The sequence below is a fragment of the Pseudophryne corroboree genome, unplaced genomic scaffold (genome assembly GCF_028390025.1).
Source record: "Pseudophryne corroboree isolate aPseCor3 unplaced genomic scaffold, aPseCor3.hap2 scaffold_892, whole genome shotgun sequence".
Taxonomy (NCBI): Eukaryota; Metazoa; Chordata; class Amphibia; order Anura; family Myobatrachidae; genus Pseudophryne; species Pseudophryne corroboree.
In genome coordinates this window covers 17,533-41,160 of record NW_026970471.1, presented here as the reverse complement: position 1 = coordinate 41,160, position 23,628 = coordinate 17,533, and the positions used below count along the sequence as shown (strand labels likewise).

Here is a 23,628-nt window from a genome sequence, read left to right as displayed (position 1 = left end):
TGTTCTGTATACTACAGTAACATAGTAATATAGTAACATATAGTAACATAGTTTTTGAGGTTGAATAGAGGCAAATTGCCCATCGTGTTCAACCTGTTTTAAGTTGTGATGATTCTACATACTTGCTGAATAATGTTTTATGACTAGTTAGCTACTATAACTCATGTTACCCCCGGATTAACCATGTTGATATTTTAAGTATTATAACCTTGGATAGCTTTTTCATTCAGAAATGTATCCATTCCTTTTTTAAATCCAATTACAGAGTCCGCCATTACCACCTTCCCTGGCAGGGAATTCCACATCCTGATTGCCCTAACAGTGAACATCATAGTATCTCACCTGGCAGGTAAGTAGGAGTTGGGCTAGAGCTGTGGAGGATTGCTGCTCGGGCACCCCCTGTCAAGTGAAGGAGATCCAACTGAGGCAGCACAAGGGAACTCTCGAAAGAAGAACAAGGCTAGAGGAAGATCTGAGACAAAGAAATCTGACTTTTACCAGAGCTGACCAGAGGAAAGCACAAACGCAGTCCCCCACTACCACAAATAATGCAGTCGAGTTTCCCACATTTGGGGAAATCACAGGGGTCAGCATACCCAGAGTGCAATGAATGAACCTCACCCTGGGAGAACAATCTTCATGACCATGGTATCTCCTATGCAAAATAAGTATGATTTGGGATAGGGCTGGGGAGGGCAGCTGCTCAGGCACATCTCTGTCAAGTAAAGGAGATTCAACTGAGGCAACACAAGGGAACTCTCATCTGGGGACAACAACTGCAGGGAGAACACATATTTTCAGATGAACATGGGAGGGCAGAAGGCTGCCTAACACTGAAGCACCCCCAAACAACAAACCAAATGCAACTACTAGTGCAAGCATTCCTGGGGGAAGGCCTGCAGCAGATGGATTTGCATATGGTGATGTCATCCAAGCAGTGGGTCAAAGTTGGCTTCAACCCTCGTCTGCATATGAAAATAAAAAAGGGGTGTGCAGGGCATGGCGGCCTTTTGCGGCGCTTGGATGACCCCTAGTTTGCATTAAACACCTCCACCTTCCTTCGGTGTGGGGCTCATGTTGGCTATGCCCCAGCCCCTGAAGCATTCAAGCTGATTTCTTGCAGCAGCTGGGCACTGTAACAGCTCCAGAGCTGCTCTGTAAAGCAAGTAAAAGGGTGTGGGCCCTGCAGCACTACCTGTAGTTTGCATTGTGCGTTGGAAGGCACAAAGTAAGCAGACGGGAGAAGTCAGGATAGTGCACAAGGGCATAGAAGGGAGCGGCTCAAGAAAAGAGAAGTGGAAACAGACAGCAAACTAGGCTGGAGAGAGACCTGAGACAAAGAGATCTGAATTATACGAGAGCCGACCAGAGGAAACACAAATTATGTAATCAAGTGTCCCACATTTGGGGAAATCGTAGGAGCAGCACACCCAGAGTGCATTGGGTGAGCCTTGCCCTGGGAGAAGCACCTTCCTGATCATAGTATCTCACCTGGCAGGTAAGTAGGAGTTGGGCTAGAGCTGGGGAGGGTCGCTGTTCGGGCACCCCCCTGTCAAGTGAAGGAGATCCAACTGAGGCAGCACAAGGAAACTCTCGAAAAAAGAACAAGGCTAGAGGAAGATCTGAGACAAAGAAATCTGACTTTTACCAGAGCTGACCAGAGGAAAGCACAAACACAGTCCCCCACTACCACAAATAATGCAGTCGAGTTTCCCACATTTGGGGAAATGACAGGGGTCAGCATACCCAGAATGCAATGAATGAACCTCACCCTGGGAGAACAATCTTCATGACAATGGTATCTCCTATGCAAAATAAGTATGATTTGGGATAGGGCTGGGGAGGGCCGCTGCTCAGGCACATCTCTGTCAAGTAAAGGAGATTCAACTGAGGCAGCACAAGGGAACTCTCATCTGGGGACAACAACTGCAGGGAGAACACATATTTTCAGATGAACATGGGAGAGCAGAAGGCTGCCTAATACTGAAGCACCCCCAAACAACAAACCAAATGCAACAACTAGTACAAGCATTCCTGGGAAAAGGTCTGCAGAAGACGGATTTGCATACGGTGATGTCATCCAAGCAGTGGGCCAAAGTTGGCTGGAACCCTCATCTGCATATGAAAAGAGAAAAGGGGTATGCAGGGCATGGCGGCCTTTTGCGGCGCTTGGATGACCCTTAGTTCGCATTAAACACCTCCACCCTCCGTCGGTGTGGGGCTCATGTTGGCTATGCCCCAGCCCCTGAAGCATTCAAGCTGATTTCTTGCAGCAGCTGGGCACTGTAACAGCTCCAGAGCTGCTCTGTAAGGCAAGTAAAAGGGTGTTGGCCCTGCAGCACTACCTGTAATTTGCATTGTGCGTTGGAAGGCACAAAGTAAGCAGACAGGAGAAGTCAGGAGAGTGCACAAGGGCAAGGGCAGGGGCTCAAGAAAAGAGAAGTGGAAACAGACAGCAAACTAGGCTGGAGAGAGACCTGAGACAAAGAGATCTGAATTATACGAGTAGCCGACCAGAGGAAACACAAATTATGTAGTCAAGTGTCCCACATTTGGGGAAATCGTAGGAGCAGCACACCCAGAGTGCAATGGGTGAGCCTTGCCCTGGGAGAAGCACCTTCCTGATCATAGTATCTCACCTGGCAGGTAAGTAGGAGTTGGGCTAGAGCTGGGGAGGGTCGCTGCTCGGGCACCCCCCTGTCAAGTGAAGGAAATCCAACTGAGGCAGCACAAGGAAACTCTCAAAAAAAGAACAAGGCTAGAGGAAGATCTGAGACAAAGAAATCTGACTTTTACCAGAGCTGACCAGAGGAAAGCACAAACACAGTCCCCCACTACCACAAATAATGCAGTCGAGTTTCCCACATTTGGGGAAATCACAGGGGTCAGCATACCCAGAATGCAATGAATGAACCTCACCCTGGAAGAACAATCTTCATGACCATGGTATCTCCTATGCAAAATAAGTATGATTTGGGATAGGGCTGGGGAGGGCCGCTGCTCAGGCACATCTCTGTCAAGTAAAGGAGATTCAACTGAGGCAGCACAAGAGAACTCTCATCTGGGGACAACAACTGCAGGGAGAACACATATTTTCAGATGAACATGGGAGAGCAGAAGGCTGCCTAATACTGAAGCACCCCAAACAACAAACCAAATGCAACAACTAGTACAAGCATTCCTGGGGGAAGGTCTACAGAAGACGTATTTGCATACGGTGATGTCATCCAAGCAGTGGGCCAAAGTTGGCTGGAACCCTCATCTGCATATGAAAAGAGAAAAGGGGTATGCAGGGCATGGCGGCCTTTTGCGGCGCTTGGATGACCCTTAGTTCGCATTAAACACCTCCACCCTCCGTCGGTGTGGGGCTCATGTTGGCTATGCCCCAGCCCCTGAAGCATTCAAGCTGATTTCTTGCAGCAGCTGGGCACTGTAACAGCTCCAGAGCTGCTCTGAAAGGCAAGTAAAAGGGTGTGGGCCCTGCAGCACTACCTGTAGTTTGCATTGTGCGTTGGAAGGCACAAAGTAAGCAGACAGGAGAAGTCAGGAGAGTGCACAAGGGCATAGAAGGCAGCGGCTCAAGAAAAGAGAAGTGGAAACAGACAGCAAACTAGGCTGGAGAGAGACCTGAGACAAAGAGATCTGAATTATACGAGAGCCGACCAGGGGAAACGCAAATTATGCAGTCAAGTTTCCCACATTTGGGGAAATCGCAGGAGCAGCACACCCAGAGTGCAATGGGTGAGCCTTGCCCTGGGAGAAGCACCTTCATGATCATAGTATCTCACCTGGCAGTTATGTAGGAGTTGGGCTAGAGCTGGGGAGGGTCGCTGCTCGGGTACCCCCCTGTCAAGTGAAGGAGATCAAACTGAGGCAGCACAATGGAACTCTCGAAAGAAGAACAAGGCTAGAGGAAGATCTGAGACAAAGAAATCTGACTTTTACCAGAGCTGACCAGAGGAAAACACAAACACAGTCCCCCACTACCACAAATAATGCAGTTGAGTTTCCCACATTTGGGGAAATCACAGGGGTCAGCATACACAGAATGCAATGAATGAACCTCACCCTGGGAGAACAATCTTTATGACCATGGTATCTCCTATGCAAAATAAGTATGATTTGGGATAGGGCTGGGGAGGGCCGCTGCTCAGGCACATCTCTGTCAAGTAAAGGAGATTCAACTGAGGCAGCACAAGGGAACTCTCATCTGGGGACAACAACTGCCGGGAGAACACATATTTTCAGATGAACATGGGAGGGCAGAAGGCTGCCTAATACTGAAGCACCCCCAAACAACAAACCAAATGCAACAACTAGTACAAGCATTCCTGGGGGAAGGTCTGCAGAAGACGGATTTGCATACAGTGATGTCATCCAAGCAGTGGGCCAAAGTTGGCTGGAACCCTCATCTGCATATGAAAAGAGAAAAGGGGTATGCAGGGCATGGCGGCCTTTTGCGGCGCTTGGATGACCCTTAGTTCGCATTAAACACCTCCACCCTCCGTCGGTGTGGGGCTCATGTTGGCTATGCCCCAGCCCCTGAAGCATTCAAGCTGATTTCTTGCAGCAGCTGGGCACTGTAACAGCTCCAGAGCTGCTCTGTAAGGCAAGTAAAAGGGTGTGGGCCCTGCAGCACTACCTGTAGTTTGCATTGTGCATCGGAAGGCACAAAGTAAGCAGACAGGAGGAGAAGTCAGGATAGTGCACAAGGGTATAGAAGGGAGGGGCTCAAGAAAAAAGAAGTGGAAACAGACAGCAAACTAGGCTGGAGAGAGACCTGAGACAAAGAGATCTGAATTATATGAGAGCCGACTAGGGGAAACACAAATTATGCAATCAAGTTTCCCATATTTGGGGAAATCGCAGGGGCAGCACACCCAGAGTGCAATGGGTGAGCCTTGCCCTGGGAGAAGCAACTTCATGATCATAGTATCTCACCTCGCAGGTAAGTAGGAGTTGGGCTAGAGCTGGGGAGGGTCGCTGCTCGGGCACCCCCCTGTCAAGTGAAGGAGATCCAACTGAGGCAGCACAAGGGAACTCTGGAAAGAAGAACAAGGCTAGAGGAAGATCTGAGACAAAGAAATCTGACTTTTACCAGAGCTGACCAGAGGAAAGCACAAACACAGTCCCCCACTACCACAAATAATGCAGTTGAGTTTCCCACATTTGGGGAAATCACAGAGGTCAGCATACCCAGAACGCAATGAATGAACCTAACCCTGGGAGAACAATCTTCATGACCATGGTATCTCCTATGCAAAATAAGTATGATTTGGGATAGGGCTGGGGAGGGCCGCTGCTCAGGCACATCTCTGTCAAGTAAAGGAGATTCAACTGAGGCAGCACAAGGGAACTCTCATCTGGGGACAACAACTGCAGGGAGAACACATATTTTCAGATGAACATGGGAGGGCAGAAGGCTGCCTAATACTGAAGCACCCCCAAACAACAAACCAAATGCAACAACTAGTACAAGCATTCCTGGGGGAAGGTCTGCAGAAGACGGATTTGCATACAGTGATGTCATCCAAGCAGTGGGCCAAAGTTGGCTGGAACCCTCATCTGCATATGAAAAGAGAAAAGGGGTATGCAGGGCATGGCGGCCTTTTGCGGCGCTTGGATGACCCTTAGTTCGCATTAAACACCTCCACCCTCCGTCGGTGTGGGGCTCATGTTGGCTATGCCCCAGCCCCTGAAGCATTCAAGCTGATTTCTTGCAGCAGCTGGGCACTGTAACAGCTCCAGAGCTGCTCTGTAAGGCAAGTAAAAGGGTGTGGGCCCTGCAGCACTACCTGTAGTTTGCATTGTGCATCGGAAGGCACAAAGTAAGCAGACAGGAGGAGAAGTCAGGATAGTGCACAAGGGTATAGAAGGGAGGGGCTCAAGAAAAAAGAAGTGGAAACAGACAGCAAACTAGGCTGGAGAGAGACCTGAGACAAAGAGATCTGAATTATATGAGAGCCGACTAGGGGAAACACAAATTATGCAATCAAGTTTCCCATATTTGGGGAAATCGCAGGGGCAGCACACCCAGAGTGCAATGGGTGAGCCTTGCCCTGGGAGAAGCAACTTCATGATCATAGTATCTCACCTGGCAGGTAAGTAGGAGTTGGGCTAGAGCTGGGGAGGGTCGCTGCTCGGGCACCCCCCTGTCAAGTGAAGGAGATCCAACTGAGGCAGCACAAGGGAACTCTTGAAAGAAGAACAAGGCTAGAGGAAGATCTGAGACAAAGAAATCTGACTTTTACCAGAGCTGACCAGAGGAAAGCACAAACACAGTCCCCCACTACCACAAATAATGCAGTTGAGTTTCCCACATTTGGGGAAATCACAGAGGTCAGCATACCCAGAACGCAATGAATGAACCTAACCCTGGGAGAACAATCTTCATGACCATGGTATCTCCTATGCAAAATAAGTATGATTTGGGATAGGGCTGGGGAGGGCCGCTGCTCAGGCACATCTCTGTCAAGTAAAGGAGATTCAACTGAGGCAGCACAAGGGAACTCTCATCTGGGGACAACAACTGCAGGGAGAACACATATTTTCAGATGAACATGGGAGGGCAGAAGGCTGCCTAATACTGAAGCACCCCCAAACAACAAACCAAATGCAACAACTAGTGCAAGCATTCCTGGGGGAAGGCCTGCCGCAGATGGATTTGCATATGGTGATGTCATCCAAGCAGTGGGTCAAAGTTGGCTTCAACCCTCGTCTGCATATGAAAAGAGAAAAGGGGCATGCAGGGCATGGCGGCCTTTTGCGGCGCTTGGCTGACCCCTAGTTTGCATTAAACACCTCCACCCTCCGTCGGTGTGGGGCTCATGTTGGCTATGCCCCAGCCCCTGAAGCATTCAAGCTGATTTCTTGCTGCAGCTGGGCACTGTAACAGCTCCAGAGCTGCTCTGTAAGGCAAGTAAAAGGGTGTGGGCCCTGCAGCACTACCTGTAGTTTGCATTGTGCGTTGGAAGGCACAAAGTAAGCAGACAGGAGAAGTCTGGAGAGTGCACAAGGGCATAGAAGGCAGCGGCTCAAGAAAAGAGAAGTGGAAACAGACAGCAAACTAGGCTGGAGAGAGACCTGAGACAAAGAGATCTGAATTATACGAGAGCCGACCAGGGGAAACACAAATTATGCAGTCAAGTTTCCCACAGGAGTATATAGGATACGACCCAGTGGTACCTGACGACATAGATACTAACAGCTATTTAATAACATTACGCTAGAAAGTGATTATTAGCAACATATATATCTATATAAACAACCCCGCCAGGGTTGTGCCTTCAAAAATAATCACACACGGACACGCTTTTTAAACCTTTTTTTCACATCTCTTTATTCTTCTTATGCACATGTATGTTAGTTCTGTGATTTTAACCTTTATGTTTCACTGCAGTTTGGGATAATAATATTAATATTTATCCAATTTTAATACATACTTAATAAAGGTTATATTTTATGATTCATTCATTCTGTCCAGTGCGTCAACAGTGCAGATTTCTTCTTGTTTTTTCTCCCAAATTCTATAACAATGACAGTAAATGTTGTTTCTTTTCAAACAGAACTTTCTTGACCATGCTTCTTGCTTGAAAGATCTGGGAGCACATGGAAAACAGTACAAACCATGCAGTATCACAAGAGCCTTTATTTGATATTTCATGAAGATAGAGCAGAATTGAGGACACGTCAACTATTTCTGCCGAAGGTGGTTCATCTTTCCACATGGTGCATTTGGCCACTGACACCTTCATTGAGTCAAAGTCTCTGGCTGTGGTCAGAACTTTGAAAATTTATGTCACCAGAACGGTTCAGATTAGGAAAACAGAGGCTCTGTTTGTCCTGTATGCTCCCAACAGGATTGGGTGTCCTGCTTCCATGTAGACAATTATGCGCTGGATCTGTGGTAAGATTCAGCATGCTCATTCCACGGCAGGATTGCCGTTACTGAATTAGGTGAAGACCCATTCTACTAGAAAGGTGGGTTCATCCTGGGCAGCTGGTCGGGGAGTCTCGGCATTGCAACTTTGCCGAGCAGCTATTTAGTAAACACTTTTGCTAAGTTTTACAAGTTTTAGAGTAAAGGAGATTCAACTGAGGCAGCACAAGGGAACTCTCATCTGGGGACAACAACTGCAGTGAGAACACATATTTTCAGATGAACATGGGAGGGCAGAAGGCTGCCTAATACTGAAGCACCCCCAAACAACAAACCAAATGCAACAACTAGTACAAGCATTCCTGGGGGAAGGTCTGCAGAAGACGGATATGCATATAGTGATGTCATCCAAGCAGTGGGCCAAAGTTGGCTGGAACCCTCATCTGCATATGAAAAGAGAAAAGGGGTATGCAGGGCATGGCGGCCTTTTGCGGCGCTTGGATGACCCTTAGTTCGCATTAAACACCCCCACCCTCCTTCGGTGTGGGGCTCATGTTGGCCATGCCCCAGCCCCTGAAGCATTCAAGCTGATTTCTTGCAGCAGCTTGGCACTGTAACAGCTCCAGAGCTGCTCTGTAAGGCAAGTAAAAGGGTGTGGGCCCTGCAGCACTACCTGTAGTTTGCATTGTGCATTGGAAGGCACAAAGTAAGCAGACAGGAGGAGAAGTCAGGATAGTCCACAAGGGTATAGAAGGGAGGGGCTCAAGAAAAAAGAAGTGGAAACAGACAGCAAACTAGGCTGGAGAGAGACCTGAGACAAAGAGATCTGAATTATATGAGAGCCGACCAGGGGAAACATAAATTATGCAGTCTAGTTTCCCACATTTGGGGAAATCGCAGGGGCAGCACACCCAGGTGAGATACTATAATCAGGAAGGTGCTTCTCCCAGGGCAAGGCTCACCCATTGCACACTGGGTGTGCTGCTCCTACGATTTCCCCAAATGTGGGACACTTGACTGCATAATTTGTGTTTCCTCTGGTCGGCTCTCGTATAATTCAGATCTCTTTGTCTCAGGTCTCTCTCCAGCCTAGTTTGCTCTCTGTTTCCACTTCTTTTTTCTTGAGCCCCTCCCTTCTATACCCTTGTGCACTATCCTGACTTCTCCTCCCGTCTGCTTACTTTGTGCCTTCCAATGCACAATGCAAACTACAGGTAGTGCTGCAGGGCCCACACCCTTTTACTTGCCTTACAGAGCAGCTCTGGAGCTGTTACAGTGCCCAGCTGCTGCAAGAAATCAGCTTGAATGCTTCATGGGATGGGGCATGGCCAACATGAGCCCCACACCAAAGGAGGGTGGGGGTGTTTAATGCGATCTAGGGGTCATCCAAGCACCGCAAAAGGCCGCCATGCCCTGCACGCCCCTTTTCTCTTTTCATATGCAGATGAGGGTTGAAGCCAACTTTGACCCACTGCTTGGATAACATCACCATATGCAAATCCATCTGCTGCAGGCCTTCCCCCAGGAATGCTTGCACTAGTTGTTGCATTTGGTTTGTTGTTTGGGGGTGCTTCAGTATTAGGCAGCCTTCTGCCCTCCCATGTTCATCTGAAAATATGTGTTCTCCCTGCAGTTGTTGTCCCCATATGAGAGTTCCCTTGTGCTGCCTCAGTTGAATCTCCTTTACTTGACAGAGATGTGCCTGAGCAGCGGCCCTCCCCAGCCCTATCCCAAATCATACTTATTTTGCATAGGAGACACCATGGTCATGAAAATTGTTCACCCAGGGTGAGGTTCATTCATTGCATTCTGGGTATGCTGACCCCTGTGATTTACCCAAATGTGGGAAACTCGCCTGCATTATTTGTGGTAGTTGGGGACTGTGTTTGTGTTTTCCGCTGGTCAGCTCTGGTAAAAGTCAGATTTCTTTGTCTCAGATCTTCCTCTAGCCTTGTTCTTCTTTTGAGAGTTCCATTGTGCTGCCTCAGTTGGATCTCCTTCACTTGACAGGGGGGTGCCCGAGCAGCGACCCTCCCCAGCTCTAGCCCAACTCCTACTTACCTGCCAGGTGAGATACTATGATCTTGAAGGTGCTTCTCCCAGGGCAAGGCTCAACCATTGCACTCTGGGTGTGCTGCCCCTGCGATTTCCCCAAATATGGGAAACTTGACTGCATAATTTGTGTTTCCCCTGGTCGGCTCTCGTATAATTCAGATCTCTTTGTCTCAGGTCTCTCTCCAGCCTAGTTTGCTGTCTGTTTCCACTTCTCTTTTCTTGAGCCGCTCCCTTCTATGCCCTTGCGCACTATCCTGACTTCTCCCGTCTGCTTACTTTGTGCCTTCCAACGCACAATGCGAACTACAGGTAGTGCTGCAGGGCCCACACCCTTTTATTTGCCTTACAGAGCAGCTCTGGAGCTGTTACAGTGCCCAGCTGCTGCAAGAAATCAGCTTGAATGCTTCAGGGGCTGGGGCATAGCCAACATGAGCCCCACACCGAAGGAGGGTGGAGGTGTTTAATGCGAACTAGGGGTCATCCAAGCGCCGCAAAAGGCTGCCATGCCCTGCATAACCCTTTTCTCTTTTCATATGCAGATGAGGGTTCCAGCCAACTTTGGCCCACTGCTTGGATGACATCACCGTATGCAAATTCGTCTCCTGCAGACCTTCCCCCAGGAATGCTTGTACTAGTTATTGCATATGGTTTGATATTTGATGGTGCTTCAGTATTAGGCAGCCTTCCGCCCTCCCATGTTCATCTGAAAAAATGTGGTCTCCCTGCAGTTGTTGTCCCCAGACGAGAGTTCCCTTGTGCTTCCTCAGTTGAATCTCCTTAACTTGACGGGGGAGGGGCTTGCCCGAGCAGCCACCCTCCCCAGCCCTATCCCAACTCATACTTATTTTGCATATGAGATCTCTATATCATGAAGATTGTTATCACAGGGTGAAGTTCATCCATTATATTTTAAAATAGGAAGGTTCAAATTACATATTTGAATTGCATCTATGTGCTGGATTCAAATGTCCCCCCCCCCTTCCTTTCTCAATTGTGCCCGTCAGCAGCTATTCTAAGGTTGCTGCCAATGGGTGTGACACATTAATTTCTTCTGTGGGGTACACTGGACTCCACAAGGATTCACATTGGGGTGTAGAGTAGGATCTTGATCTGAGGCACCAACCGGCTCAAAGCTTTTGACTGTTCCCAAGATGCTCAGCGCATTCTCCTCTATAACCCCGCTTCCATGAACAGGGAGCTCAGTTTGTAGTTGGTGCCTTCAGTAGCAGGCCACTTAACAGGGGCCTGCCTCAGGCAGCCTATTCTTAGCTATTAATTTTGACAAGAAAATAAGAACTTTTTTTATGAGAATCTACAAGGGCTGCAGCAGGCTAGGTCTAATAGACATCTTTACTGCAGCTTCATCACTCCCAGCGGCGCTGTATACTCCCGTGCCCTGGTTGCTGGGTCACTGCAGCGGAGGCTCCGGTTTCTTCCTAAGGTCAGTCACACACGCACCGCCCTTCCGGATCACGAGGCCGCTGATGAAGGGGAGCGTGGCCGTAGGGGGTGGACCGTGTGCGCACTGGCGTGGACACTGATTACTGGGCAGCCGCTCCACGAGCCACCAGGTACAGTTAAGGAGCACAGGTCTGGGGTTTTTTCTCCCATATTAAACCAATTTTGTACTGCCCGCAGCGCATTGTGATAGGTAATAGGGCCTGATTCAGGTTGGATTGCAATCACAGTAAGCGATCCAACTGCAAAAATTGCTAAGAGCATACGCATGTGCCTGCATTTTCTGCGGCACCCCGCAGAGAATGCGATCGCCTCTGCCTGTCAATCGGGGCAGGGGGGGAGAGGGGGGTCAGCAACACTCCATTTCCAAGTCAGGGATGGAGCGGTGCGGGGGCAAGGCTTCAAAATGGGGTCTGCAACGGAGGAGACACAGGGGGCGTGGTCACAGCGGCTGTATGACATCACATTCAGCCGCTGTGATCACAAAAATGGTGGCGGCTTCCTGCGCGCACATACAGTCTGCACCAGCAGGAGGCTACACCATTTTTTATGATCACGCTGAACTGCAGTGCGACTGCAATTACAGATTGGTCAAGAAGGGAGGCGTCATGCTGGGTGGCCATGTCCTGTCACTGTGCAGGAGCCAGCACCGCTCACACACTAGTCCCCGGGTGCAGCCCCCAACCCCCGGGACACCCGGAGCAACAAAATGTAGATTCAGGCCACCAGGCCACGCCCCTACCTATGAAACCATGCCTCCTTTTTACCATTGCGCTGCTTATCTGCGCGCACTGCATTACAATCTCCTTCGCCACCTCTCTGGGTGTCACCAGTGATAGTGACACCTCTGCCATGCTTGTAGCAGCTGGTCCTAAGATCTACGCCTCAAGCCCTGAGTGTTTGCCCTTGTGACTTGTTGATCATCATAGCGAAGCAGATGCTTACAGAAAACTGCAGGGGCTTAGATTGAAAATAAAAAAATATATGGGTATAAGGTAGAGAGGAGCGGGTTCGGTTCTCCGAGAACCGAATTCCCCACGAACTCCACGTGGTTTACACTGGTCCGAGGCAGGCTCGGTTGTTCCCGCCTGACTCGGAAAACCTGAACAAGGGAAAATGTCATCATCCCGCTGTCGGATTCTCGCGAGATTCGGATTTCATATAAAGAGCTGCGCGTTGCCGCCATTTTTACTCGTGCATTGAAGAGGGAGCGGAGAGGACGTGGCTATGTTCTCTCAGTGGAAATCTCAATATCAGTGCTCAGTATCAGTGGTTACTTATTGCTGCTCAGTAATACTAGTAGTGTGTCTGTCCTGCTCAGTGTCAGTTCTCAGTAGTATCCTCATCAGTGCTCAGTATCACTGCTCATTGTCTTGTGCTGCATTGTGGTGCTCAGCATACTACAGTACATTACTAATAGTCCAGTGCTGCATCTTGCTGCTCAGTGTCAGTTCTAGTATCCTCATCAGTGCTCACTATCACTGCTCATTACATTGTGGTGTTCTGTATACTACAGTAACATAGTAATATAGTAACATATAGTAATATAGTTTTTGAGGTTGAAAAGAGGCAAATTGCCCATCGTGTTCAACCTGTTTTAAGTTGTGATGATTCTACATACTTGCTGAATAATGTTTTATGACTAGTTAACTACTACAACTCATGTTACCCCCGGATTAACCATGTTGATATTTTAAGTATTATAACCTTGGATAGCTTTTTCATTCAGAAATGTATCCATTCCTTTTTTAAATCCAATTACAGAGTCCGCCATTACCACCTTCCCTGGCAGGGAATTCCACATCCTGATTGCCCTAACAGTGAAGATCATAGTATCTCACCTGGCAGGTAAGTAGGAGTTGGGCTAGAGCTGTGGAGGATTGCTGCTTGGGCACCCCCTGTCAAGTGAAGGAGATCCAACTGAGGCAGCACAAGGGAACTCTCGAAAGAAGAACAAGGCTAGAGGAAGATCTGAGACAAAGAAATCTGACTTTTACCAGAGCTGACCAGAGGAAAGCACAAACACAGTCCCCCACTACCACAAATAATGCAGTCGAGTTTCCCACATTTGGGGAAATCACAGGGGTCAGCATACCCAGAATGCAATGAATGAACCTCTCCCTGGGAGAACAATCTTCATGACCAAGGTATCTCCTATGCAAAATAAGTATGATTTGGGATAGGGCTGGGGAGGGCCGCTGCTCAGGCACATCTCTGTCAAGTAAAGGAGATTCAACTGAGGCAGCACAAGGGAACTCTCATCTGGGGACAACAACTGCAGGGAGAACACATATTTTCAGATGAACATGGGAGGGCAGAAGGCTGCCTAAAACTGAAGCACCCCCAAACAACGAACCAAATGCAACTACTAGTGCAAGCATTCCTGGGGGAAGGCCTGCAGCAGATGGATTTGCATATGGTGATGTCATCCAAGCAGTGGGTCAAAGTTGGCTTCAACCCTCGTCTGCATATGAAAAGAAAAAAGGGGTGTGCAGGGCATGGCAGCCTTTTGCGGCGCTTGGATGACCCCTAGTTCGCATTAAACACCTCCACCCTCCTTCGGTGTGGGGCTCATGTTGGCTATGCCCCAGCCCCTGAAGCATTCAAGCTGATTTCTTGCAGCAGCTGGGCACTGTAACAGCTCCAGAGCTGCTCTGTAAAGCAAGTAAAAGGGTGTGGGCCCTGCAGCACTACCTGTAGTTTGCATTGTGCGTTGGAAGGCACAAAATTAGCAGATGGGAGAAGTCAGGATAGTGCACAAGGGTATAGAAGGGAGGGGCTCAAGAAAAAAGAAGTGGAAACAGACAGCAAACTAGGCTGGAGAGAGACCTGAGACAAAGAGATCTGAATTATATGAGAGCCGACCAGGGGAAACACAAATTATGCAGTCAAGTTTCCCACATTTGGGGAAATCGCAGGGGCAGCACAGCCAGAGTGCAATGGGTGAGCCTTGCCCTGGGAGAAGCATCTTCATGATCATAGTATCTCACCTGGCAGGTAAGTAGGAGTTGGGCTAGAGCTGGGGAGGGTCGCTGCTCGGGCACCCCCCTGTCAAGTGAAGGAGATCCAACTGAGGCAGCACAAGGGAACTCTCGAAAGAAGAACAAGGCTAGAGGAAGATCTGAGACAAAGAAATCTGACTTTTACCAGAGCTGACCAGAGGAAAGCACAAACACAGTCCCCCACTACCACAAATAATGCAGTTGAGTTTCCCACATTTGGGGAAATCACAGGGGTCAGCATACCCAGAATGCAATGAATGAACCTAACCCTGGGAGAACAATCTTCATGACCATGGTATCTCCTATGCAAAATAAGTATGATTTGGGATAGGGCTGGGGAGGGCCGCTGCTCAGGCACATCTCTGTCAAGTAAAGGAGATTCAACTGAGGCAGCACAAGGGAACTCTCATCTGGGGACAACAACTGCAGGGAGAACACATATTTTCAGATGAACATGGGAGGGCAGAAGGCTGCCTAATACTGAAGCACCCCCAAACAACAAACCAAATGCAACAACTAGTGCAAGCATTCCTGGGGGAAGGCCTGCAGCAGATGGATTTGAATATGGTGATGTCATCCAAGCAGTGGGTCAAAGTTGGCTTCAACCCTCGTCTGCATATGAAAAGAATAAAGGGGTGTGCAGGGCATGGCGGCCTTTTGCGGCGCTTGGATGACCCCTAGTTCGCATTAAACACCTCCACCCTCCTTCGGTGTGGGGCTCATGTTGGCTATGCCCCAGCCCCTGAAGCATTCAAGCTGATTTCTTGCAGCAGCTGGGCACTGTAACAGCTCCAGAGCTGCTCTGTAAAGCAAGTAAAAGGGTGTGGGCCCTGCAGCACTACCTGTAGTTTGTATTGTGCGTTGGAAGGCACAAAGTAAGCAGACGGGAGAAGTCAGGATAGTGCACAAGGGTATAGAAGGGAGGGGCTCAAGAAAAAAGAAGTGGAAACAGACAGCAAACTAGGCTGGAGAGAGACCTGAGACAAAGAGATCTGAATTATATGAGAGCCGACCAGGGGAAACACAAATTATGCAGTCAAGTTTCCCACATTTGGGGAAATCGCAGGGGCAGCACACCCAGAGTGCAATGGGTGAGCCTTGCCCTGGGAGAAGCATCTTCATGATCATAGTATCTCACCTGGCAGGTAAGTAGGAGTTGGGCTAGAGCTGGGGAGGGTCGCTGCTCGGGCACCCCCCTGTCAAGTGAAGGAGATCCAACTGAGGCAGCACAAGGGAACTCTCGAAAGAAGAACAAGGCTAGAGGAAGATCTGAGACAAAGAAATCTGACTTTTACCAGAGCTGACCAGAGGAAAGCACAAACACAGTCCCCCACTACCACAAATAATGCAGTTGAGTTTCCCACATTTGGGGAAATCACAGGGGTCAGCATACCCAGAATGCAATGAATTAACCTAACCCTGGGAGAACAATCTTCATGACCATGGTATCTCCTATGCAAAATAAGTATGATTTGGGATAGGGCTGGGGAGGGCCGCTGCTCAGGCACATCTCTGTCAAGTAAAGGAGATTCAACTGAGGCAGCACAAGGGAACTCTCATCTGGGGACAACAACTGCAGGGAGAACACATATTTTCAGATGAACATGGGAGGGCAGAAGGCTGCCTAATACTGAAGCACCCCCAAACAACAAACCAAATGCAACAACTAGTGCAAGCATTCCTGGGGGAAGGCCTGCCGCAGATGGATTTGCATATGGTGATGTCATCCAAGCAGTGGGTCAAAGTTGGTTCAAACACCTTTGCAAAGTTCTATAAGTTTGATACCCTGGCTGAGGAGGACCTCCTGTTTGCTCAATCGGTGCTGCAAAGTCATCCGCACTCTCCTGCCCGTTTGGGAGCTTTGGTATAATCCCCATGGTCCTTACGGAGTCCCCAGCATCCTCTAGGACGTAAGAGAAAATAAGATTTTAAACCTACTGGTAAATCTTTTTCTCGTAGTCCGTAGAGGATGCTGGGTGCCCGTCCCAAGTGCGGTCTACTTCTGCAAGACTTGTATATAGTTATTGCTTACATAAGGGTTATATGTTAGTTTTCATCGGTCTTGGACTGATGCTATGTTGTTTTCATACTGTTAACTGGGTAGTATATCACAAGTTATACGGTGTGATTGGTGTGGCTGGTATGAATCTTGACCTTGGATTAACAAAAATCCTTTCCTCGTACTGTCCGTCTCCTCTGGGCACAGTTTCTCTAACTGAGGTATGGAGGAGGGGCATAGAGGGAGGAGCCAGTGCACACCCAGATCTAAAGTCTTTCTTAAAGTGCCCATGTCTGCTGCGGAGCCCGTCTATCCCCCATGGTCCTTACGGAGTCCCCATCATCCTCTACGGACTACGAGAAAAAAAAATTACCGGTAGGTTTAAAATGTTATTTTTTTCTCTGCAACCCACTGCTAAATTGTGCTTCCTAGCTGTTTTTTATAAAATCACTTAATTAAATCTAACTCTGATTACGTCAGAGAAGGCCAGGTACCCTACACCATAAGAGGGGGTTTGAAATTTTGACTTGTCTACTTAAAGATCACCAAAATCTGATGACAAGGTCAATTACATCCCTGGGTGGGATTGAACCACCAACCTTTTGGTTAATAGCCCATGTAAGTGCAAGAAATCCTGAAGCACTCACTCATCATGGGAAAGTACCAATGTGTTTCTTACAAAAATTCTCCAGATTATTGACTTTTTAAAGTTTTTCTAGGAAACGTTCTAGATGAATGCTTATTAGCCTTTGTCAGTATTGACTTTCGCAAGGTGTCTCTGTGGCGCAATCGGTTAGCATGTTTGGCTATTAACCAAAAGGTTGGTGGTTCAATCCCACCCAGGGATGTAATTGACCTTGTTATCAGATTTTGGTGATCTTTAAGTAGACAAGTCAAAATTTCAAAAACCCCCCTTATGGTGTAGGGTACCTGGCCTTCTCTGATGTAATCAGAGTTAGATTTGATTAAGTGATTTTATAAAAAAACAGCTAGGAAGCACAATTTAGCAGTGAGTTGCAGAGAAAAAAAATTATGCTGGCAGAAAAGTCCAATTGAGTGATTAAACAGCTCTTCATTTTCTGATTTTATGTTTATGCTAACAAATTTGCTCTCTGAAAAGTGTCCACAAAGCCAAGTCTCTGATTAACACCTTTGTAGGAATGGTTTTTCACCTATTACTGAATTAAACTTGCTTCATTGGAAAGGCATCAAAGATGCATCCTCATTTCAATGTCTACTGAAATAATACAGGTTGACACCAGGAAACGTCACTGCATCCTTGCTGCTTCCTCATGGGGAAGTCTGTTTAATGTGAAAACAAGGTGATATCTAATCAGCACACAGGTAAGGAATTAAGAAAATCTTTCTTTATGGGTGAAGATGTTTCTCACAAATTGTTGTCCCAATGCATCATTGAAATTCAAGATGGAAGATGATTTTCATATATCACTTGTACATTTTGCATTGCTCTTCTGGTGACAATGTAGTTTGTTTTTGTCAATTACCATTTCAGTAATAGGGTAAAGAAAATTAAGTGGATTTTTTAAAGAAAACAATGCTGTCAATATACTATTAAAACAAATTAAAATGATAAAAGTTATTGTACTTTAAGTAAAAATAAAAGTGCCAAAATATCAATCCCAGTTTTTGATTACTTTAATTATAAAAAAAAAAATGCACATAGCAGAGGATAGTTTCGATCAATCGACCTCTGGGTTATGGGCCCAGCATGCTTCCATTGCACTACTCTGCTGCTCATGGAAGTGTCAGAGATCCTGAAGACTAAATTGATTAAAGGCCTTAAAGTACTGGACTATAAGGAAAGACTTACTAGGCTGAATATTTATACACTAGAAAAGAGGTGCCTAAGAGGAGATATTATTAATATCTTCAAATATGTAAAGATACATAACAAAGAGTTATCAGAGGAATTATTTATTAAAAGAACACGTGGTCACTCGCTGCGACTGGAGGAAAGTTCAGAACGCAATGGAGGAAAGGTTTCTTCACTGTTAGGGCAATCAGGATGTGGAATTCCCTGCCAGGGAAGGTGGTAATGGCGGACTCTGTAATTGGATTTAAAAAAGGAATGGATACATTTCTGAATGAAAAAGCTATCCAAGGTTATAATACTTAAAATATCAACATGGTTAATCCGGGGGTAACATGAGTTATAGTAGCTAACTAGTCATAAAACATTATTCAGCAAGTATGTAGAATCATCACAACTTAAAACAGGTTGAACACGATGGGCAATTTGCCTCTATTCAACCTCAAAAACTATGTTACTATATTACTATGTTATTGTAGTATACAGAACACCACAATGCAATGAGCAGTGATAGTGAGCACTGATGAGGATACTAGAACTGACACTGAGCAGCAAGATGCAGCACTGGACTATTAGTAATGTACTGTATTATGCTGAGCAACACAATGCAGCACAAGACAATGAACAGTGATACTGAGCACTGATGAGGATACTACTGAGAACTGACACTGAGCAGGAGAGACACACTACTAGTATTACTGAGCAGCAATAAGTAACCACTGATACTGAGCACTGATATTGAGATTTCCACTGAGAGAACATAGCCACGTCCTCTCCGCTCTCTCTTCAATGCACGAGTAAAAATGGCAGCAACGCGCAGCTCTTTATATGGAATCCGAATCTCGCGAGAATCCGACAGCGGGATGATGACATTTTCCCTTGTTCAGGTTTTCCGAGTCAGGCGGGAACAACCGAGCCTGCCTCGGACCAGTGTAAACCACGTGGAGTTCGTGGGGAATTCGGTTCTCGGAGAACCGAACCCGCTCCTCTCTACCTTATACCCTATCAATTTTTTTATTTTCAATCTAAGCCCCTGCAGTTTTCTGTAAGCATCTGCTTCGCTATGATGATCAACAAGTCACAAGGGCAAACACTCAGGGTTTGAGGCGTAGATCTTAGGACCAGCTGCTACAAGCATGGCAGAGGTGTCACTATCACTGGTGACACCCAGAGAGGTGGCGAGGGAGATTGTAATGCAGTGCGCGCAGATAAGCAGTGCAATGGTAAAAAGGAGGCATGGTTTCATAGGTAGGGGCGTGGCCTGGTGGCCTGAATCTACATTTTGTTGCTCCGGGTGTCCCGGGGGTTGGGGGCTGCACCCGGGGACTAGTGTGTGAGCGGTGCTGGCTCCTGCAAAGTGACAGGGCATGGCCACCCAGCATGACGCCTCCCTTCTTGACCATGCTGTAATTGCAGTCGCACTGCAGTTCAGCGTGATCATAAAAAATGGTGTAGGCTCCTGCTGGTGCAGACTGTATGTGCGCGCAGGAAGCCGCCACCATTTTTGTGATCACAGCGGCTGAATGTGATGTCATACAGTCGCTGTGACCACGCCCCCTGTGTCTCCTCCGTTGCAGACCCCATTTTGAAGCCTTGCCCCCGCACCGCTCCATCCCTGACTTGGAAATGGAGTGTTGCTGACCCACCTCTCCCCCCCTTCCCCGCCCCGATTGACAGGCAGAGGCGATCACATTCTCTGCGGGGTGCCGCAGAAAATGCAGGCACATGCGTATGCTCTTAGCAATTTTTGCAGTTGGATCGCTTATTGTGATTGCAATCCAACCTGAATCAGGCCCTATTACCTATCACAATGCGCTGCGGGCAGTACAAAATTGGGTTAATATAGGAGAAAAACCCCCAGACCTGTGCTCCTTAACTGTACCTGGTGGCTAGTGGAGCGGCTGCCCAGTAATCAGTGTCCACCGCAGTGCGCACACGGCCCACCCCCTACGGCCTCGCTCCCCTTCAGCAGCGGCCTCGTGATCCGGAAGGGTGGTGTGTGTGTGACTGACCTTAGGATGAAACCGGAGCCTCCGCTGCAGTGACCCAGCAACCAGGGCACGGGAGTATACAGCGCCGCTGGGAGTGATGAAGCTGCAGTAAAGATGTCTATTAGACCTAGCCTGCTGCAGCCCTTGTAGATTCTCATAAAACAAGTTCTTCTTTTCTTGTCAAAATTAATAGCTAAGAATAGGCTGCCTGAGGCAGGCCCCTGTTAATTGGCCTGCTACTGAAGGCACCAACTACAAACTGAGCTCCCTGTTCATGGAAGCGGGGTTATAGAGGAGAATGCACTGAGCTTCTTGGGAACAGTCAAAAGCTTTGAGCCGGTTGGTGCCTCAGATCAAGATCCTACTCTACACCCCAATGTGAATCCTTGTGGAGTCCAGTGTACCCCACAGAAGAAATTAATGTGTCACACCCATTGGCAGCAACCTTAGAATAGCTGCTGACGGGCACAATTGAGAAAGGAAGGGGGGGGGGGGACATTTGAATCCAGCACATAGATGCAATTCAAATATGTAATTCGTACCTTCCTATTTTAAAATATAATGGATGAACCTCACCCTGTGAGAACAATCTTCATGATCAAGAGATCTCATATGCAAAATAAATATGAGTTGGGATAGGGCTGGGGAGGGCTGCTCGGGCAGCACCTCCCCCGTCAAGTTAAGGAGATTCAACTGAGGAAGCACAAGGGAACTCTCGTCTGGGGACAACAACTGCAGGGAGACCACATCTTTTCAGATGAACATGGGAGGGCGGAAGGCTGCCTAATACTGAAGCACCATATGCAACAACTAGTACAAGCATTCCTGGGGGAAGGTCTGCAGCAGACGGATTTGCATACGGTGATGTTATCCAAGCAGTGGGCCAAAGTTGACTGGAACCCTCATCTGCATATGAAAAGAGAAAAGGGGCATGCAGGGCATGGCGGCCTTTTGCAGTGCTTGGATGACCCCTAGTTCACATTAAACACCCCCACCCTCCTTTGGTGTGGGGCTCATGTTGGCCATGCCCCATCCCCTGAAGCATTCAAGCTGATTTCTTGCAGCAGCTGGGCACTGTAACAGCTCCAGAGCTGTTCTGTAAGGCAAGTAAAAGGGTGTGGGCCCTGCAGCACCACCTGTAGTTCGCATTGTGCGTTGGAAGGCACAAAGTAAGCAGACGGGAGGAGAAGTCAGGATAGTGCGCAAGGGCATTCTTTTCTCTTAGTCCGTAGAGGATGCTGGGGTCACATTAAGAACCATGGGGTATAGACGGGATCCGCAAGAGACATGGGCACTTTAAGACTTTCAAAGGGTGTGAACTGGCTCCTCCCTCTATGCCCCTCCTCCAGACTCCAGTTATAGGAACTGTGCCCAGGGAGACGGACATTTCGAGGAAAGGATTTATTGTTAAACTAAGGTGAGCATCTTACCAGCTCACACCTTAAACATGCCGCAGAACGTGGCATTCAACAGAACACAAGCCAACGGCATGAACAATTGCAGCAAAAAGCTGACCAGAACCATAACACAACATGTGTATAACCACAAGTAATAACTGCAGACACAGTATGGACTGGGACGGGTGCCCAGCATCCTCTACAGACTAAGAGAAAAGGATTTACCGGTAGGTATTAAAATCCTATTTTCTCATACGACCTAGAGGATGCTGGGGTCACATTAAGAACCATGGGGTTATACCAAAGCTCTTGAACGGGTGGGAGAGTGCGTACGACTCTGCAGCACCGAATGACCCAACTTAAGGTTATCATCAGCCAAGGTATCAAACTTGTAAAACTTAGCAAAAGTGTTTACTAAATAGCTGCTCGGCAAAGTTGCAATGCCGAGACTCCCCGACCAGCTGCCAAGGATGAACCCACCTTTCTAGTAGAATGGGTCTTCACCTACTTCAGTAACGGCAATCCTGCCGTGGAACGAGCATGCTGAATCTTACCACAGATCCAGCGCATAATGGTCTGCATGGAAGCAGGACACCAAATCCTGTTGGGAGCATACAGGACAAACAGAGCCTCTGTTTTCCTAATCTGAACCGTTCTGGTGACATACATTTTCAAAGTTCTGACCACAGCCAGAGACTTTGACTCAACGAAGGTGTCAGTGGCCAAAGGCACCATGTGGAAAGATGAACCACCTTCGGCAGAAATTGTTGACGTGTCCTCAATTCTGCTCTATCTTCATGAAAGATCAAATAAAGGCTCTTGTGATACTGCATGGTTTGTACTGTTTTCCATGTGCTCCCAGACCTTTAAGCAAGTAGCATGGTCAAGAAAGTTCTGTTTGAAAAGAAACAACATTTACTGTCATTGTTATGCAAATAAACTTACATTAAAGCTAACAAGAAAGCACACTCGTTCTGTCTTTAAACTGATAAAAGAAACCCCAATAATATGGGGCATGCAAAAATTGAGATAAAACTCAGTTTTGCTCCTCTCCACGGAAATCTTTAATAAAAGGCGAAATATTTGTTAGTTCTGAAGAGAAACCAGAGCATGACCAAGATTCCACCTGTCGCCTGAGTGCCATGCCAGCAGTTCTCATTCAGCTGAAAGTGAGCACCCAATTTGAATGAAAGAAAGCAGATTTCTCACCAGGCTTCCCCTTGCTATAAACATGGTTTGTACTCTTTTCCATGTGCTCCCAGATCTTTCAAGCAATTAGTGTGGTCAAGAAAGTTCTGTTTGAAAAGAAACAAACATTTACTGTCATTTCTATGCAAATGAGCTTACATTAAAGCACACTCGTTCTATCTTTAAACCGATAAAATAAAACCCCAATAAGATGGGGCATGCAAAAATTGAGATAAAACTCAGTTTTGCTCCTCTCCACGGAAATCTTTAGTAAAAGGCGAAAGATTTGTTCGTTCTGAAGAGAAACCAGAACATGACCAAGATTCCACCTGTCGCCTGAGTGCCATGCCAGCAGTCCTCATTCAGCTCAAAGTGAGCACCCAATTTGAAAGAAAGAAAGCAGATTTCTCACCAGGCTTCCCCTTGCTATAAACATGGTTTGTACTCTTTTCCATGTGCTCCCAGATCTTTCAAGCAATTAGTATAGTCAAGAAAGTTCTGTTTGAAAAGAAACAAACATTTACTGTCATTTCTATGCAAATGAGCTTACATTAAAGCACACTCGTTCTATCTTTAAACCGATAAAAGAAACCCCAATAAGACGGAGCATGCAAAAATTGAGATAAAACTCAGTTTTGCTCCTCTCCACGGAAATCTTTAGTAAAAGGCGAAAGATCTGTTCGTTTTGAAGAGAAACCAGAGTATGACTAAGATTCCACCTGTCGCCTGAGTGCCATGCCAGCAGTCCTCATTCAGCGCAAAGTGAGCACCCAATTTGAAAGAAAGAAAGCAGATTTCTCACCAGGCTTCCCCTTGCTATAAGCATGG

General features: G+C 47.4%; 18 non-coding genes and 4 pseudogenes across 18 annotated transcripts; 3 read left to right on the top strand and 19 right to left on the bottom strand.

Moving 5' to 3' along the window:
* Positions 1-508: 508 nt before the first annotated feature.
* LOC135044100 (U1 spliceosomal RNA) lies at positions 509-672 on the bottom strand. Its single transcript, XR_010236833.1, has one exon. It is a non-coding gene; the product is annotated as a U1 spliceosomal RNA (small nuclear RNA).
* A 671-nt stretch (positions 673-1,343) lies between these two features.
* Positions 1,344-1,506, bottom strand: LOC135044120 (U1 spliceosomal RNA). The gene has a single exon (XR_010236850.1). It is a non-coding gene; the product is annotated as a U1 spliceosomal RNA (small nuclear RNA).
* A 152-nt stretch (positions 1,507-1,658) lies between these two features.
* On the bottom strand, positions 1,659-1,822 carry LOC135044106 (U1 spliceosomal RNA). Its single transcript, XR_010236839.1, has one exon. It is a non-coding gene; the product is annotated as a U1 spliceosomal RNA (small nuclear RNA).
* A 668-nt stretch (positions 1,823-2,490) lies between these two features.
* On the bottom strand, positions 2,491-2,654 carry LOC135044114 (U1 spliceosomal RNA). The gene has a single exon (XR_010236846.1). It is a non-coding gene; the product is annotated as a U1 spliceosomal RNA (small nuclear RNA).
* A 152-nt stretch (positions 2,655-2,806) lies between these two features.
* LOC135044131 (U1 spliceosomal RNA) lies at positions 2,807-2,970 on the bottom strand. Its single transcript, XR_010236859.1, has one exon. It is a non-coding gene; the product is annotated as a U1 spliceosomal RNA (small nuclear RNA).
* Positions 2,971-3,640: 670 nt separating this feature from the next.
* On the bottom strand, positions 3,641-3,803 carry LOC135044119 (U1 spliceosomal RNA). The gene has a single exon (XR_010236849.1). It is a non-coding gene; the product is annotated as a U1 spliceosomal RNA (small nuclear RNA).
* A 152-nt stretch (positions 3,804-3,955) lies between these two features.
* Positions 3,956-4,119, bottom strand: LOC135044101 (U1 spliceosomal RNA). Its single transcript, XR_010236834.1, has one exon. It is a non-coding gene; the product is annotated as a U1 spliceosomal RNA (small nuclear RNA).
* Positions 4,120-4,821: 702 nt separating this feature from the next.
* On the bottom strand, positions 4,822-4,956 carry LOC135044121 (U1 spliceosomal RNA; annotated as a pseudogene).
* Positions 4,957-5,108: 152 nt separating this feature from the next.
* LOC135044105 (U1 spliceosomal RNA) lies at positions 5,109-5,272 on the bottom strand. The gene has a single exon (XR_010236838.1). It is a non-coding gene; the product is annotated as a U1 spliceosomal RNA (small nuclear RNA).
* Positions 5,273-5,974: 702 nt separating this feature from the next.
* LOC135044118 (U1 spliceosomal RNA) lies at positions 5,975-6,109 on the bottom strand (annotated as a pseudogene).
* A 152-nt stretch (positions 6,110-6,261) lies between these two features.
* On the bottom strand, positions 6,262-6,425 carry LOC135044104 (U1 spliceosomal RNA). The gene has a single exon (XR_010236837.1). It is a non-coding gene; the product is annotated as a U1 spliceosomal RNA (small nuclear RNA).
* A 2,361-nt stretch (positions 6,426-8,786) lies between these two features.
* Positions 8,787-8,942, top strand: LOC135044124 (U1 spliceosomal RNA). Its single transcript, XR_010236852.1, has one exon. It is a non-coding gene; the product is annotated as a U1 spliceosomal RNA (small nuclear RNA).
* Positions 8,943-9,616: 674 nt separating this feature from the next.
* On the top strand, positions 9,617-9,780 carry LOC135044109 (U1 spliceosomal RNA). The gene has a single exon (XR_010236842.1). It is a non-coding gene; the product is annotated as a U1 spliceosomal RNA (small nuclear RNA).
* A 152-nt stretch (positions 9,781-9,932) lies between these two features.
* On the top strand, positions 9,933-10,095 carry LOC135044117 (U1 spliceosomal RNA). The gene has a single exon (XR_010236848.1). It is a non-coding gene; the product is annotated as a U1 spliceosomal RNA (small nuclear RNA).
* A 3,304-nt stretch (positions 10,096-13,399) lies between these two features.
* On the bottom strand, positions 13,400-13,563 carry LOC135044103 (U1 spliceosomal RNA). Its single transcript, XR_010236836.1, has one exon. It is a non-coding gene; the product is annotated as a U1 spliceosomal RNA (small nuclear RNA).
* A 692-nt stretch (positions 13,564-14,255) lies between these two features.
* Positions 14,256-14,397, bottom strand: LOC135044116 (U1 spliceosomal RNA; annotated as a pseudogene).
* A 152-nt stretch (positions 14,398-14,549) lies between these two features.
* LOC135044122 (U1 spliceosomal RNA) lies at positions 14,550-14,713 on the bottom strand. The gene has a single exon (XR_010236851.1). It is a non-coding gene; the product is annotated as a U1 spliceosomal RNA (small nuclear RNA).
* A 692-nt stretch (positions 14,714-15,405) lies between these two features.
* On the bottom strand, positions 15,406-15,547 carry LOC135044113 (U1 spliceosomal RNA; annotated as a pseudogene).
* A 152-nt stretch (positions 15,548-15,699) lies between these two features.
* Positions 15,700-15,863, bottom strand: LOC135044130 (U1 spliceosomal RNA). The gene has a single exon (XR_010236858.1). It is a non-coding gene; the product is annotated as a U1 spliceosomal RNA (small nuclear RNA).
* A 6,745-nt stretch (positions 15,864-22,608) lies between these two features.
* On the bottom strand, positions 22,609-22,724 carry LOC135044129 (U5 spliceosomal RNA). The gene has a single exon (XR_010236857.1). It is a non-coding gene; the product is annotated as a U5 spliceosomal RNA (small nuclear RNA).
* A 275-nt stretch (positions 22,725-22,999) lies between these two features.
* LOC135044125 (U5 spliceosomal RNA) lies at positions 23,000-23,115 on the bottom strand. The gene has a single exon (XR_010236853.1). It is a non-coding gene; the product is annotated as a U5 spliceosomal RNA (small nuclear RNA).
* A 274-nt stretch (positions 23,116-23,389) lies between these two features.
* On the bottom strand, positions 23,390-23,505 carry LOC135044126 (U5 spliceosomal RNA). Its single transcript, XR_010236854.1, has one exon. It is a non-coding gene; the product is annotated as a U5 spliceosomal RNA (small nuclear RNA).
* Positions 23,506-23,628: the final 123 nt, after the last annotated feature.